General features: G+C 49.0%; 1 long non-coding RNA gene across 2 annotated transcripts in view; it reads right to left on the bottom strand.

Annotated features, from left to right (window-relative positions):
• Positions 1 to 1,165: 1,165 nt before the first annotated feature.
• Positions 1,166 to 14,882, bottom strand: part of LOC149874348 (uncharacterized) — a 48,435-nt gene continuing 34,718 nt past the window's right edge. Inside the window, exons 1-3 of one of the 2 annotated variants that reach the window (XR_016443842.1) lie at positions 4,504 to 4,680; positions 3,538 to 3,621; positions 1,166 to 1,298 (exon numbers count right to left, since the gene is read on the bottom strand). This is a non-coding gene — a long non-coding RNA (uncharacterized LOC149874348). Of the gene's footprint in view, positions 1,299 to 3,537; positions 3,622 to 4,503; positions 4,681 to 14,882 lie in introns of those variants that run through there. The other variant, XR_016443843.1, reaches the window with a different exon arrangement.

The following is a 14,882-nucleotide window of genomic DNA, read 5'->3' as shown; positions in this document are numbered from 1 at the left end:
AGGATTTACATTGGTATTTAAATCAGTGCAGTGATGACATATTAAATATAGCTTTAGATTTTAAAAAAATGCTTGAAGTGCTTCTTGCCATTTCAGTACACTGGATTCAATACATTTGTGATTGATAAGTGCTGAGAATAGAATAAGTATTGTTTTGATTATTAGCCATCAGGATTTAAAAGAAGTAAATTTTTATTATTTGCCAATTCCTAGAATTTAGATTTTTGTAAAGCTAGCCATTAGTGATTTCCACCCTAATGAAATCAAATGAAAGCAATAATTGGAGAAATAGAACAAAAACTAGGTGTTCTTCAAGGAAAATAGCTTTAGAACATCAGAAGGGAGAAAAGGATAATTTATTAGCTCTGAAAGGCAGAACAAAACAACAAAAAACTTAGTAGAGTTGAAGATACAAAAGGATCATTTATATGCATATAGTCTGACATTATTTTTTTCAACACTAAGAGTAAGGGATTTGATTTTGTTGCCCAAGGTACATTGATCTATAACAGAGTAATATATGATATAATATCTACATAATAAAATGTCTATGCAATATGGTTTTATATGCTGTCAAACTCCAAAGCAGTATGGACAAAGTGTACTGTTTTTTGGAATTATATTGCATATAAAACCAGTATATCATACTAGGTACTACAAAGATAGGCAGAGGAAGATTATATTCTAAATCTGGTCGATGGTCAGAATTTACATATTTGTGAAATTCATGGCTACTATCTCATTCCTCAGGTCTGGCCAGGAAATTTGTCTGTCTAGCACAGTATTTCTGTTAAACTAATTTATATTCCTGAAATTGAAAATAACTTCCCAAGGTATTTAGATTATATAACAGAGTCTAGATATAATTCCTTATTTGAATAAGTTCTCAATGTAGGGACTTTGGGGTTGATCCTAGGAAAACACTTTTCCTTTACTCCACAGGAATAAATAATACCTACTTACAGTATAGCTTTTTTGATCTGTAGATCACAAAACATTTTATCAAAGAGGTATCACTGTCCACTTTATGCAAAGAAACAAAGAGATACCTACATAGCAAACTGTTTCTTGACAGGAATTAAATAGTTTGCATTGAACTGCATGGTGGTGATACAGCTAAGCTAGCTTAGGTTTAGTCTAGTCTCCACAGTGGAGAAACCTGGCTGAAGAATTATACATTTGAATTTTCAAAACATTCTATGGCTTCTTGTCCCACTGAAGCTGAAATGTTCACACGTTGCAGCAATTTTCCAGGCCGATGAAAGAGTCTCTTGTATACTTGATGTTCTGGTGAATAACTTTGAGGGAGGAATATGTTCAAATGCCCATTAGGCCTGATTCAGAGTGAGGTGGAATGAAAACTCTTGTTATGCATTTCTCAGAGAAGACACTTGAACCTGGTTTTTCTTAATCTCAGGCCTGCGCCCCAGTCCCCAAACAGCATGCGACTGATTCTAATTCCCTGAGTTTCAGTTTTAAAAAGGATGTTTTGACGGGGTTCTGGTTTCACAAAAAAATTGTGGTTTCATTCTAATGCGCAATTCAAAACCTTAAAATGGAGCACAAAATATGTAATGTAGCTCTAATACACAGTGTTAGGGTATATTAACTCTTAAATGGAAATGTTATAGCACAGGGGTGGACAATTTGCCCATGGCAAGGTGCACATCATGGAGAGGGCTCTCCTGGGTCCTTTCTCATCATGCAGGCAGTTTGCTTTTTATTTGGGCTGAATGACCATTTAACAAGTTTTGCTGATATGTTGAAGAGCCACACACACACATTCACACACTCACACTCACTTTCACACACTCTCGCACTCATTCATTCACTAACTCACTCACACATGGTGCATCTACATAAGATGCTTCACTGTGCAGTAGCATAGTTTACTGCTCAGTAAGCATGTGCTTCTACACATGTATAAGCTTACCATGCAGTAAACTTCTGTACTCTAAAGTAAATTTTCTACCTGCAAATGCAAATAGAAAATTTATTTGTGAGTACTTATTGCACAGGAACACATGTGTAGATGCTAACCTGGAGCAAATTTGTTCCCAGTCAGCTCTGCCACTAGGGGATCAGCTTCAGCTCAACCTCAGAACCCTCTCCTACCCCAACCCCAGGCCCTTTAAAAGCCTTCAGGCATTTTGAGCCCTGAGGTACAACAGCAGGGAGCCTGTGGGGACTCTTGGCCCCTGTTGCCCCTGCACAGGTCATGGGCTACCTGCCACCTAGGGCCCCAACTGGTTGCAGGAGGAGACTGGTGACCTCATGGTGCTGTGGGGTGAGGTGGAAGTGCAGTTGCAGTTTGGGTGGGGCAGGCACTCCAACATCCAAATCCATGAGGGGATGTCAGGCCAGATGCAGGAGCACAGGTACAACTGGTCTGTGTGGTAGTGCTATGTAAAGGTCATGGCCTTATGGGCACAGTGGGCTGGTAAGGGAGTGCCCTGCAAGTCCATGACCTTTATGTAGCAACTGGATGCAATCCTTGCACCCTGGGATCCAGGCTGAAGCTGTGCTGTGTACAGCAGCACAGGTGACCTGCCAAAGTCCCAGCCCTGGCCTGACACCCACAGTGACATGTCACTGGGGGAGGACCCCTTGAGCACCAGCAGCCCATGCCACCAAGCTTCCCACCCCCAGCCTCCACCAGCAGCTTGGAGAGCCTGGGCCAGTACTTGCCCTGACAGCTCTACAGCCTCAGGCTCAGCCATGAGGCACAGCTGGCCATGTCACCTCCAGTAGCCAGCAACAACAGCTGCTCCCCGGGGGAGGTCTGGCCTACGCATGTGTATGCTGCACCCTGTCACTTGATGAGTTTGCTGGGAGCTGCACACCATCGCCACCAGCTGGGACTGACCAGAGCCACCAGGCATGCCAGTACCATCCACATGGTAAGCTCCACAATGGTGCTTGGCAGGTGGGTGGGGCTCTGGCCTCTGCTGGCACAATGGGGGATGGTGGGTGGAAGCAGCCCTGCCCACCCACCCATCACCATGGGGTTGGACTCTGTCTCCTGGACTGCTGTGTTGTACTGGGTGGGTGGGCAGGGCTGCTTCTGCCTAGCATCCTACACTATGCCAGCTGAGGCTAGAGTTGGAGCCACTGCCCATGGCCCACAAATTGATTCTATTTGGCCTGTGGGCAGGTGGTGGTTTTGGCTGTGGCATCTGTTGGTGCCATGAGCTGGTGTGACAGGGCAGCAAGTACACTTTGTCACGAGAAGCACGAAGAGCAGCAGAGGAAGAGAAATTTACTACAGCGGTGAGACTGGATGGAGATTGAGCTGGGCAGGGGTTCCTGGATAATAATTAAAACAACCAGCTAAAGGAGTCAGTGGGGCAGTGAATTGGGAGCCATGTTGGGACACCCATCTGATCCTCCTGGAAGTTAAAGCCAGGATGGTCTAACAGCTAGTTCCCCAGAGAGGGGAGTGGCACAAGTAGGAGATTGTGGAATTTCATGGGGGCATAGTAATTAGCTGGATTGACTGGAGATCAGCAGAGAATTACATGTCTTAGATCAATTTACCTGAGAACAGGGATGAAGAGGAATTGCTGCACGGAAGCCTAGAGTGCTCAAGGCCGGTGAGTGTGCAATCTTTGTTCCTGGTATCTGGAAAGAGAAGAAAACAGTGACTGAGAGAGTGAGTTTCAGAGACTCTTGCCTCCAGCCTGTGATATTCCTTTCTTAAGGGGTTTTGTGTGACTTCATACTTGTGACTTATGGGGTGGAGACTTAATAGGAAGCCCCAGGGTGGAGGACCTGTTTCTTGGACTCATGAATAGAGGGGCATAAATGAATGATCCCCACCGGGGGAACTAATGAGACAGAAAAAATATGAAATAAATATCTGCACTGAAACATCTGGTGTGGTAAGGGCAGGGTACAGGGATGATGGAGTCCTGTGAAGAGGGTGGATAAAGGTGCATTCCACCATTGCATAGCACCTGCTCAGGCAATAGTTGAAGTCTTCTTTCAGCAGTCCAGCTTCTTTCTATAGATAGGGTGATATGTCCCACTTTGACTAGGATGGTCCTAGATTCTGGAGACTGGACCCAGCTGGTTAGTCAAAAGTCCAAAGCTAGAGTCTGGTGGGGAGAAGTGGTATGGTGCACCAGGCAGGTGGGCAGGCAAGCAGGAATGTAGGGACTTTGTATATAGCATCTTAGGACTACCATATATCCTCCCATCTTGTTCCTGCATATTGGCAGTGATGCCTACCTGCCCATCTGCTTACTGCACTTTGCTGCTCTGCCAGATCTCCAGTCTGGGACTTTTGACCAGCCAGCTGGGAATGACCCATCCAAAATGGGACGTATGGTCACCCTACTCTAAGGGCTTCATCAGCCAAGGCAGGAGGGGGTGGGTCCCTGATGATGAGTGGATGGATGATGATGGTATAGAGGATGAAATTGGGTACCCCAGGAGTGTATTGTTATCTACCACACTTCATCATCTTGGGAAGTGAGTTGTGGGCATCATGGCATTACTCACCCATTCAGTGAAGATGTGGGTGAAGCAGCCCTAGTGGTCAGTGAGGCCCTGCAGGATGATGGTGAAACAGTCCTTGTGGTTGACGAACTCACGAGCACCTTTGGGCAGGTAGAAAATGGGGATGTAGGTGCTTTCCATAGCCCTCATGCAGTTGGGGAAGCCCATGCAGTGGAAGACAGTGAGCATCTCCTGGGGGTTGATGAGGCAGATGAAAAAGTTGGCCAGGATGCTCTGAATGACCATACACATGTCCCAACTGGCCTCTCTGGCCATGGACCTGCCCATGCCAAACTGGTTAGCAATGTAATGAAGACTGCTGGGAGGGGATTGCTTCATGATGCTGATGGCTACCCACTTCTCCAGAGTAATGGGTGGCTGCATGCTGGTGTGCAATATGGGAAGGTCATCTGGGCAAGAATGCCCATGAAGATCACCCAGTGAATGCAGAAGGTCTGGACCCACTGTTCATTATCCTAGATGTCCAGGATGATCCACTACCACCAGTTGCTGCTGGTGGCGTGGGCCCAAAGCTAGTGCCAGAGCACCTCAGTGTCTATGAAGTCCTGTGTGGCCTTGTACTTATTGGCCACTTGGAAGCCACTGCCCAGTCTGGAATGCTTGGCTGGAGCAGTGTATGGTAGGTGGCTCTGTGCTGAACCTCTTCCTATGGGGCACAAAGCCATATCCCATGATGACCATCTGTCCCATAATTTCTAGGTGGGCATGCATGCTGTCTCACAGCTTCAAGTGAGAGTCAGGCCGGACACACCACAGCTCCTGGGTCTCCCTATTTGAGCAGGAGTGGCAGGACACCATGTCAGAGTGTAAGCAGGCTGGGATATGGAGGCACATGCAATTTATGATGGAGGGTGCTCACTCTGAGGTCTTCTGGAAGCCTACAGCTGGGGGAGGGTCCATGATGACATGTCAGGGTCTTGGGGGTGTGCTTGCCCATGCCGCTCAGCAAATCAGGGGTGGCCCAAGTGCTTTGGTTGGTAGTTTCTGGTGGCCCAGGGAGCCTACAGGGCATATTGGGAGGCATGTAGGAGCACCCCAAACCTGCAGGCCTTGGCCAGTGGAGGCAGCCTGTGTGCCCCCCTTCCTCCACCCCTAAAGGGCACACATGTATACAATTCACTATTGATCTGAAACAAGTTGCTTACAGAAAACTGCGTAACTTAGATAATTTCCTCCCTAGGTTTTTGAACCTCTGTACTCAGCCATGAATACTACTGGATTAATTATTTGTGGTACAGTAACATAGCATAATACAGTGTTTGGGTTCCTTTGCATTGGACATTATACAAAATCATGGTAAAACATCATGTTTTTATAGTTTAAAAATATTTTAATCGAGTAAAAGCACTTCTTGACCTTGCCTAGCCCAGAGGTCTTCTTACTGCTTTACTTCCTTCTCCCCTATCCTTAACTTCACACTTTCTTAATCTTATACTTTACCCATGAAAAAGTCATTCCTTTCCTATACATCAGATAGCCTCCCTTTTTTCAAAACAGTCCCTTTGCTTCTTACAGTTGTTCCTAAGTCTTTGTTTTTATTTCTGGTGTTTTGCTGTCTGAATGAGATGACAAATACCTCCTGCTGAGACTTTATTCCTTTATTGGTTTATAAAGACTTGTATATCACAGTGGCACTTCAGAAATAACAATAATAGGCTTACTCATTCAAACCTTTATTCAAATCAGTGAGAGTCATAGCTGCATAAACTCTTACATGGATTTGACCATCTCCATACCCTAGAACTACAAAATTAATTTTTGTTTCGTTTTTTCTGTATGTACCAATCCCCCCCGCCAATAATTGGGGTAATTCTAAAATGATATTTTTTTTCATTTTGTTTTTCATATGAGAAAAGTGTGAGAATAAGCTTTATAATTTTCATCTTTAACTTGTTTAGTAAATCTGCAGTTTTTCTCCCAAAACAAAACCCTGAAACATTTAATCTTGACCTTTTGAGTACACATTCTCAGTGTCTGTTCATGAAAACATGGCACGCTTCACCTGATTTTGCAAGTAGTTTCAAATAGTTACTGGACATAATATTAGACTTCAGGCAGTGGCAATGAAGTTATCAAATGCTTGGACAAGAATAGTCCATTTTCTGAAGAAAGTGTTTATTGAGCACAGTAATTTGGAAATGTTATTCACTTTGCTATGTCAAACATAAGACAAAGAGACAAAAGAAAAAAATAGCCTAAGCTAAGATGCAGCTACATAAGCTATGTTATGTGTTGTTACTATATCTTAAGTCATGACAGAACAGAAACTTTGCATAAGTCTTATGTAATCTTGAGGACAGAGTCTGTGGCCAGGTGTTCAGAAGCTTTTCTGGGGCATCTGCAGGTCTTAACTACTAAGGGCAGTCCCACAGGCTTCATCTTTGCCTGGGTTCTTGTAAGGAGTCTGTACCCCCTTCTCCCTTTTGGATGCCTTGACAATGGCATGTTTTTCATGTATTCCATGTCTCCCACATCTCAGGATGCTTGTCTGTTGGTTTCTGGCTTTCACAGGTCTCACTTTGAAATGTAAATGTAGCCCCCTGCTATTGGCTGTAGTTAGAGGGCCAGAGACTTTTGTAACTGTGCCATAGTTTGGGCAACAAAACTCAATATTTCTTGTGGGACAAATGAAATATTTATTGCATTTTCTTCCCAAGACCTATTAATCGGTCTCTTCAATGTGTGGGCAGTGGGAGGCTGAAAACCCCTAGACTGCACATGGCAATGGGTGCACAACATAGAGACAGCTCTCCTGGGTCCCTTCCCATCACACAGGCAGCCTGCTTCTCCCTTTGCTGCTTGCAGCCTGGCTCCACATATGGCTGTATTCGTGGCCTAGCACTCTTGGTCATGAGTGCAGCCTGGCTGCATGTAGACCACTCCCTGTGATCCCCTCCCACCTTGCCACCCTGCCCCCAGGAGCAGGGCAGGAAGCAGAAGCTGGAAGAGAGTCCAGGGATAGGGACAGACATTACATATAAATTGGTTTAAGTGATCAGAAACTGGTTAAGCCTGTAACAGAACAGATGTTCAGTGCAGATAAACCAGTTTGAAAATGGCTGAAACTGGTTGAATGTCATCATCAGACTTAACTGATTTGGGTCTAACTGTTTTATGCAATGTCTGTCCCAGACCCTTTGCTGCTTTAAGATAAACCCCCGCCCCCCAGCATCCCAGCATGCTCTCTGGGCTGGGAAGGACTCTCTGTTCCACAGCAGGGCTGGCCTCTCACTGCTCCCAGGGTACAGCTCCTCCAGCAGACACTTGCAGGCACAGCAGGGTCTGCTGGCTTCTCCCTGCCACCCTCCTCCTTCCCCTCTCACTACTTGCTGTTTCAGCAGGGATCCCTTTCTCCCCTCTTCCCACAGCACCGTGGCCAGCATGTGGTATGCTAGCTAGTGCTGTATAAGGCTCCAGCAGAGACTGCAGACACAGTAGGATCTTCTGGCTTTCCTCTACCCTACCTCTCCTCGCTGCTCAAGCAGGAAATCCCCCTCTCCCTTCATTCCATCTCCCACAGCACAGACCCCATCCTCACAGACCCTAGGCATGTGGTATGCTAGGTAATACTGAGAGAGGTGTGTGTGTGTGTCTCCAATTTCACTGGGACAGGCAGGCAGACAAAGAAGGGCTTCTGGAACTAATCAACAGGTCACCCTGGTAAGCTGTTTAAGAAGAGTCTGAAGTAATGGGAGAGAAACTATTGTTTTGCTAATTTCATAGATTTCATAGACATTAGGGCTGGAAGGGACCTCGGAGATCATCAAGTCCAGCCCCCTGCCCAAAGGGCAGGAAGTCAGCTGGGGTCATAGGATCCCAGCAAGAGAAGCATCCAATTTACTCTTGAAGGTGTTCAATGTAGGTGCTTGAACCACCTCCGCTGGCAGACTGTTTCAGACCTTGGGGGCTCGGACAGTAAAGAAATTCTTCCTTATGTCCAGCCTGAAACGGTCTTGCAGGAGTTTGTGACCGTTCGACCTAGTCATCCCTTGGGGCGCTTTGGTGAACAAACGTTCCCCCAGATCCTGGTGGTCACCCCTGATAAACTTATAGGTGGCCATCAGATCACCCCTGAGCCTACGCTTTTCCAGGCTAAAGAGTCCCATGGCTCTCAGCCTGTCATCGTAAGGTCTGTTTTCCTGACCTCTGATCATGCGTGTGGCTCTCCTCTGGACTCTCTCAAGCTTCTCCACATCCTTTTTGAATTGTGGAGCCCAAAACTGGACGCAGTACTCCAGCTGCGGCCTCACCAAGGTCGAGTACAAGGGGAGAATGACGTCCCGGGATTTGCTCGAGAAGCATCTATGGATGCACGCCAGCATTTTGGTCGCTTTATTAGCCGCAGCATCGCATTGCAGGCTCATGTTCATCTTGTAGTCAATGATGACCCCCAAGTCTCTTTCTTCTGAAGTGCTATCCAACGTAGCACTGCCGAGCCTATAAGGATGCTGCAGGTTTTTCCTCCCAAGGTGGAGAACCTTGCATTTTTTGGTGTTAAACACCATCAGGTTCTCGTCCGCCCATTTGCTGAGCTTGTCCAGGTCAGCCTGGATCACCCGCCTATCTTCTGGCGTGGATGCTTTGCCCCAGAGTTTGGTGTCATCAGCGAACTTGGCCAGTCCTCTCCTGACTCCAATGTCCACATCATTAATGAAGATGTTGAACAGGATGGGTCACAGGACAGAGCCTTGAGGGACCCCACTGGTCACAGGGCATCACAATGAGTGACTGCCATCGATTACAACCCTCTGGGTCTGACCACGGAGCCAGTTTCCCAGCCAGTGGATAGTGGTGGAGACAAGGCCACAACTGGGCAGTTTGGCCAAGAGGTGATCATGGGATACCAGATCATAGGCTTTTTTGAAGTCAAGATATATGACCTCAATCTCTTCTCCCTTGTCCAGGTGATAGGTCACCTGGTCATAGAAGGAAATGAGATTGGTCAAACAAGACCTACCCACAACAAACCCGTGCTGGCTATCCCTTAGAATGTTAGGCTGGGCCAGTCCATCAAGGATGGCCTCCTTAATAAACTTTTCTAAGATCTTCCCCAGGATAGAAGTCAGGCTAATGGGCCTGTAGTTAGCCGGATCCACTCTCCTCCCTTTCTTGAAGATCGGCACCACATTGGCCTTCTTCCAGTCTTCGGGCACTACACCAGAGCACCAGGAGTTTTCAAAGATCCATGCCAGGGGCTGGGCTATGACGCTCGCCAGCTCCTTGAGTATCCTGGGGTGCAGATTGTCAGGGCCAGCTGACTTGAAGGTATCCAGCTTCTCAAGCTGTTCCTTCACGAGGTCAGCATTTATGGAGGGTAGGGGATCCCCATCACCCGGATCTCCCTGTCCCATAGCAGGCATGGGCGTCCAATGGGACTGATGAAAGACTGACGCAAAGAACCTATTTAATAGGTTGGCTTTTTCCTGGGCGTCAGTTGTCAGTTGCCCCATCTGGTTTAGCAGGGGTCCAACATTGCCCTTGCTTTTTCTCCGGCTCCCCACATATCCAAAAAAGGACTCTTTGTTGTCCTTGATGCTTGAAGCTAGTTGGAGTTCAGTTGCAGCCTTGGTTTCCTGGTTTGCTCCCTGCAGGACCAGCCCAGTGCAGAATAATCCTCCTTGGAGGTGAATCCCGTCCTCCATCCTTTGTAGGCTTTCCTTTTTAGCCGCAGGAGGTCTGCTAGGTCCCTAGAGAGCCAGGAGGGCTGCTGTGCCTTCTTGCTGCCTTTCCTCCATTTTGGAATAGATTTAGCTTGTGCATTGAGGATCGCTTCCTTGAGAAGCAACCACTCTTCTTGAACTCCCATCTCTCTGGGGTCCCTGAAGGCCTGACTGACAAGCCTCTTGAACTTGTCAAAGTCGGCTTTTCTGAAGTCAAGGACTTCTGTGTTGCTGACTGACTTGCCAGCTTTACGGCGGATGGTGAAGATGATCAGCTCATGGTCGCTGTCACCCAGCTTCCTATCGATCACTAGGTCGCCAATTAGGTCGTCCCCCATAGCCAGTACCAGGTCGAGCAGTGCTTTGCCTCTCGTTGGCCCATAGACTTCTTGAGTCAGGTAGAGGTCATCCACGCACAAGAGAAAGCTTTGCGACCACTCGGATTTTGCTGATTGATCTTCCCATGAGATTTCCGGGTAATTGAAGTCACCCATGACAACCAAGGTCCTGAAGCAAGCGGCCTCAGTCAGTTCCCGGGCGAACTCCTGGTCAAGCTCAGGACTTTGAGTGGGAGGTCTGTAGTAGACTCCCACCGTTGTGTCCCCTGTGCCGTTTTTCCCATGAATTTTTACCGAGAGGGTCTCTAGCTGTCCATGCCGGTCGCCAACATCAGCTTGCAGGGACATGTAGCTTTCCTTCACATAGAGAGCTACACCCCCGCCCCTTTTGTCAACACGATCCCTCCTGTACAGGGTATAGCCCTGTATACCCATGGTCCAGTCATGGGTGGAGTCCCACCAGGTCTCCGTTATCCCAATGACATCATAATTGTTTGCACTGAGCAGGAGGACAGGCTCTTCCTGCTTGTTACCCAGGCTTCTGGCATTAGTGTACAGGCAGGCAAGTGTGCCCTTAGGGGCTCTTGCCTTGCCCACAGATTGTGCCAGGGCTGGGGCAGGGGTGGGCTCTCTTAAGTGCCTTGGTCTGCTGGCTTTGCAAGGGTCGCTCAGTGGGCCAGCAGTGGCAGTAGTCCCCCCATCCCCCAGCGGGCTTAGTTTAAAGCCCGGTGGAGCAGGTCAGCCAGCCTGGCTGAGAAGAGCCTCCTCCCCAGGGGAGAGAGGTGGAGGCCATCTCTTCCCAGCAGCTCGCTGCCTCTCTCACCAAAGAGCGGGCTTTGGTCATGGAAGCCAAAGCCTTCCTGATGACACCAGCTCTGCAGTCTTTGGTTCACTGCGTGGATCCCCCTCTCCCTCCTCAGCCCATAGCCCAAGACTGGGAGGATCGACGAAAACACCACCTGAGCTCCCAGACCCCTAAGCCCCGCTCCCAACTCCCTGTAGCGCCTCATGACCTGGCTGGGGGTGCTCTGAGCCGTGTCATTGGTACCCACATAAATAAGGAGCATGGGATAGTGGTCTGTGGGCTGGAGGAGCTGCGGGATGCTCTCCGCAATGTCTCGGATGAGGGCCCTCGGGAAGCAGCAGACTTCCTGGGCTAAGGGGTCGGGGCGGCAGATTGCCCCCTCAGTGCACCACAGGATGGAGTCTCCCACAACAAATACCTTTTGCTTTGACTTGGGGAGAGCAGGGCCAGTAGTTGTGGTTGAGCCTGGGTTGCCTGCGGGAGCTGGCAACTGCGTGGGCTCTGCTGGGGCTGCAAGAGGTGCGAACCTGTTGCTATGCTCCGGCAAGGGAGGGGCCTTGGTGCGGCGGGCCTTCGGGCCCTTGACCACCTTGGTCCATGCTCCTGACTGGGCAGAGCGGGAGGTCCCAGAGTCCTCCTTAGTTGTGGAGGGAGACGGTGCTCTCCCCTGCGGCTCCCGGGGGAGAAGGGCCTGGCAGTAGGAGCCTATCTCCTGCTCGCAGTTGCTGATGGCATGCAGTCTCTAGACTGTGGCCTGGAGCTCCTCCAGCTGGCGCGCCAGAGACCCCAGTAGGGAGCAGACCCTGGAAGGGGAGGTGGCCATGCTCCCGGCCCCCAAAGCCTGAAAAAGTGACAGGCAGCCCCTGCAGCCAAGAGCCAGGGGCTCCGTCTGCGTGGAGCCCAGAACCATGGGCTCTGTCTGGGTGGCAGTCTCTGAGGTGCCTAATGGCGGGGCTGCAGAGCCTGAGGGGACCCTTGGGGTGTGCCGCGTGCCCATCCATGTCATGCCTCTGGTAGGCTGGCTACGGCTGGGGCTGATTACTCTGGGGGGTCGCAGGCAGGGTCTCGTGCCTTCCCACGCCCTCCCCTGTGCGAACTCCGCGCTAACTCGAGCGCCTATTTACGCAGGCTGTTCGTGCGGCTCCGGTCGCGGGGCTCCCTGAGGGGCTGGGCCAAGTAGGGGCCTGGGCGGGGGCTTGACCCAGCCCAGCACCAGGCAGTGGCCTCCTCCCAGGGAGCGAGGAGTTAACCCCTTCCCACCACAAGCCCGCTTACCTCCGGCTGTGCTGGGGGTCAGCAGGGGGCTCTGCGGCTGCTGAGGGGGTGTCTGGGGGGTTTCAGGGGAGTGGGGGCACAGCGGGCTTCACCCGCGCGTCTATCACTGCTCCGGAGCCTAACTGGGTGATAAAGACTTTTATCAGCTCTGGGCTACCTTGCTCACCTGTCAGTTTGCTGCAGACAGTCTGACAAGCAGGGAGGGAGATTGAAAAGCTCCATATCATCAACAGCACACCCTCCTCCCCCCTTGCCTCAGAGTGCTAGCAAGGGTCTGGGTGCTGACAAGTCTCTCACCCCTTGAGCAGCCAGTGGGGAAAAGCCTGGGATGATGCGCAGACCTCCCTAATGAGAAAGTCCTGCCAGGGCCTGGCCATACCCCCCTCAGCAGAGCTGCCTGCAGAAGGGAAGGGAGGGCCACTCTAGTGCCCCCAGCTTCTAGCCTGAGCCACTGCAAGCATGTATCTGAATTTCCTAAGTCCAGAGAGAATGTCTGTCCAGTTTCCAACTGATTCGGCCTAGCCAGGTTAGACTAACCTGCAAAGGTTGAATCAGTTCAGGGTCAGGCTTTTTTAATGTTTGTTCCTAGCCCAGGAGCCTAAAGACCCTAGCTGCTATGGCAGCAAAAATAAGGGGTGGAACACTGGCCAACAGCAGGAGTCTGCAGACTACATTTTAGCCCTTTGCAGGCTACACGCAGCCTGTAAGCTGCTAATTGGACAGCCCTATACCGCTAAGATACTAATAAGGAACTAATACATTTTGGACCCCAGGTAGTGAGTTTGCCCAGTTTCTACTTCTTACAAAAATGGCCCTCATCCTGGAAAACACTATGCATGGGTGCAAATAGTTCTGTTGAGGTCAATGGGACTCCTGAGTGCTTACATTTAAGTACGTGCATAAATGTTTGCACAATAAGGGGTCTAGGAATTCAGCCTAGCAAATTCTTACCTGTGTACCACAATACCACAAAGGTATTGTCTTTTGATTTAATTTGTGTGGTCTACATAAGACTTATTGAGTTAACACTCAGCATTTATTTTAAGGATTGGCTTGTAGTATGGGTGGATAACTTTTGTATATCACAAAATATTTTTTACAATGATTCCATCATTCCAGGATAGCCATATCTGGTCTCAAATTCAGTACAACTTAGCACTCTCTGTAAAAACATTACGGTACTAGCATATACTATAGAAATGCTGAGATAAATGTAATTTTCAGACACTTACTTCATGCTCAACTGCAAGATTTTTCTCTTTGGAGTGGTATTTGCAACACAGTGTTCATTTCTAATACTCTGTAGGGTATTGTAGCCTTTTCTGTTAAGAGTTCCATTTACTCAGTGCTGTAGGCCTAAAACAATATCTTCATATTCTCTTGATATGTTTTAGTTTTTGGAAGCAGAATTCCTTATAAATGCATTTCTAGTGAATAATTTATGAATTTTTTCTTGCATTTCTCCCCAGTGTTAGCTTAGTACTAAAACCTAAGTAGTTTTCTCATATTATCCTGCTTCCCTTTTTGAGTGTCATACCTTCAAGATGTATATATTTTAAATGTGGAATATGAAATAGCTCTTTTTTAAAACTTTCCCTTGATTGTGCTCATTGCCCCAAACCATGATTTCTAAAATACTTCTTTTCCAAAGAGGAAATAATGTTCCGGTAAACAGGAAAGTGTTTGCATTCTCTTTAATAATTTTGGGACAATACTTAGGGTCCATATTTGCTTTTCCCAATGGAAAATTTCCCTGCTTGGCCTCATCCCCCACCTGCCCCCTGGGCCCTCCTGATCCCTTCCCCACTTGGCCCCATTCCTCCCTAGGCCCCTGATTCTCCAGATCCCTGCCCCGCCCACCTCAGCATCCAGGGAGAACCCTCCCCCTCAAAACAAATCCCGGCACTTATCGGCAGTTTGAGCTGCCATGTGTGTCACTGGGCCCCCTCTCCCACAGCGCAGGGCAGAGTGACAGCCCCAGTGGCTCCAACCCTGCTTCCCCCTGCTGCTCTGTGTTGCCCAGAGGGGTGGGCTCTGCCAGGAGTCCCCAGACCCCCACAGCCCCTGCTTGGTAACTACAGGCTTTTTTTTTTTTTAAGTGTGGGAGGGCAGCCGTTGGGGGCTGGGGGTGCATGTGGGGGATGAGGCTTGGTGGGGCAGCCATTGGGAGGTCTGGGGGAACAGGCAGGAGTGGGGCTGGGTGGGGCAGCAATCTAGGGGGCTGGGGGAGCAAGTGGGGGTGAGGCAGGGCATGTGGGCCCTGCAAGGGAGGTATCCCCTGTG

The sequence above is a fragment of the Crocodylus siamensis genome, chromosome 1 (genome assembly GCF_052110815.1).
Source record: "Crocodylus siamensis isolate JL-2025a chromosome 1, ASM5211081v1, whole genome shotgun sequence".
Taxonomy (NCBI): Eukaryota; Metazoa; Chordata; order Crocodylia; family Crocodylidae; genus Crocodylus; species Crocodylus siamensis.
The sequence above is the reverse complement of the archived record's forward strand: the minus strand, read 5'-3'. Positions and strand labels throughout refer to the sequence as shown.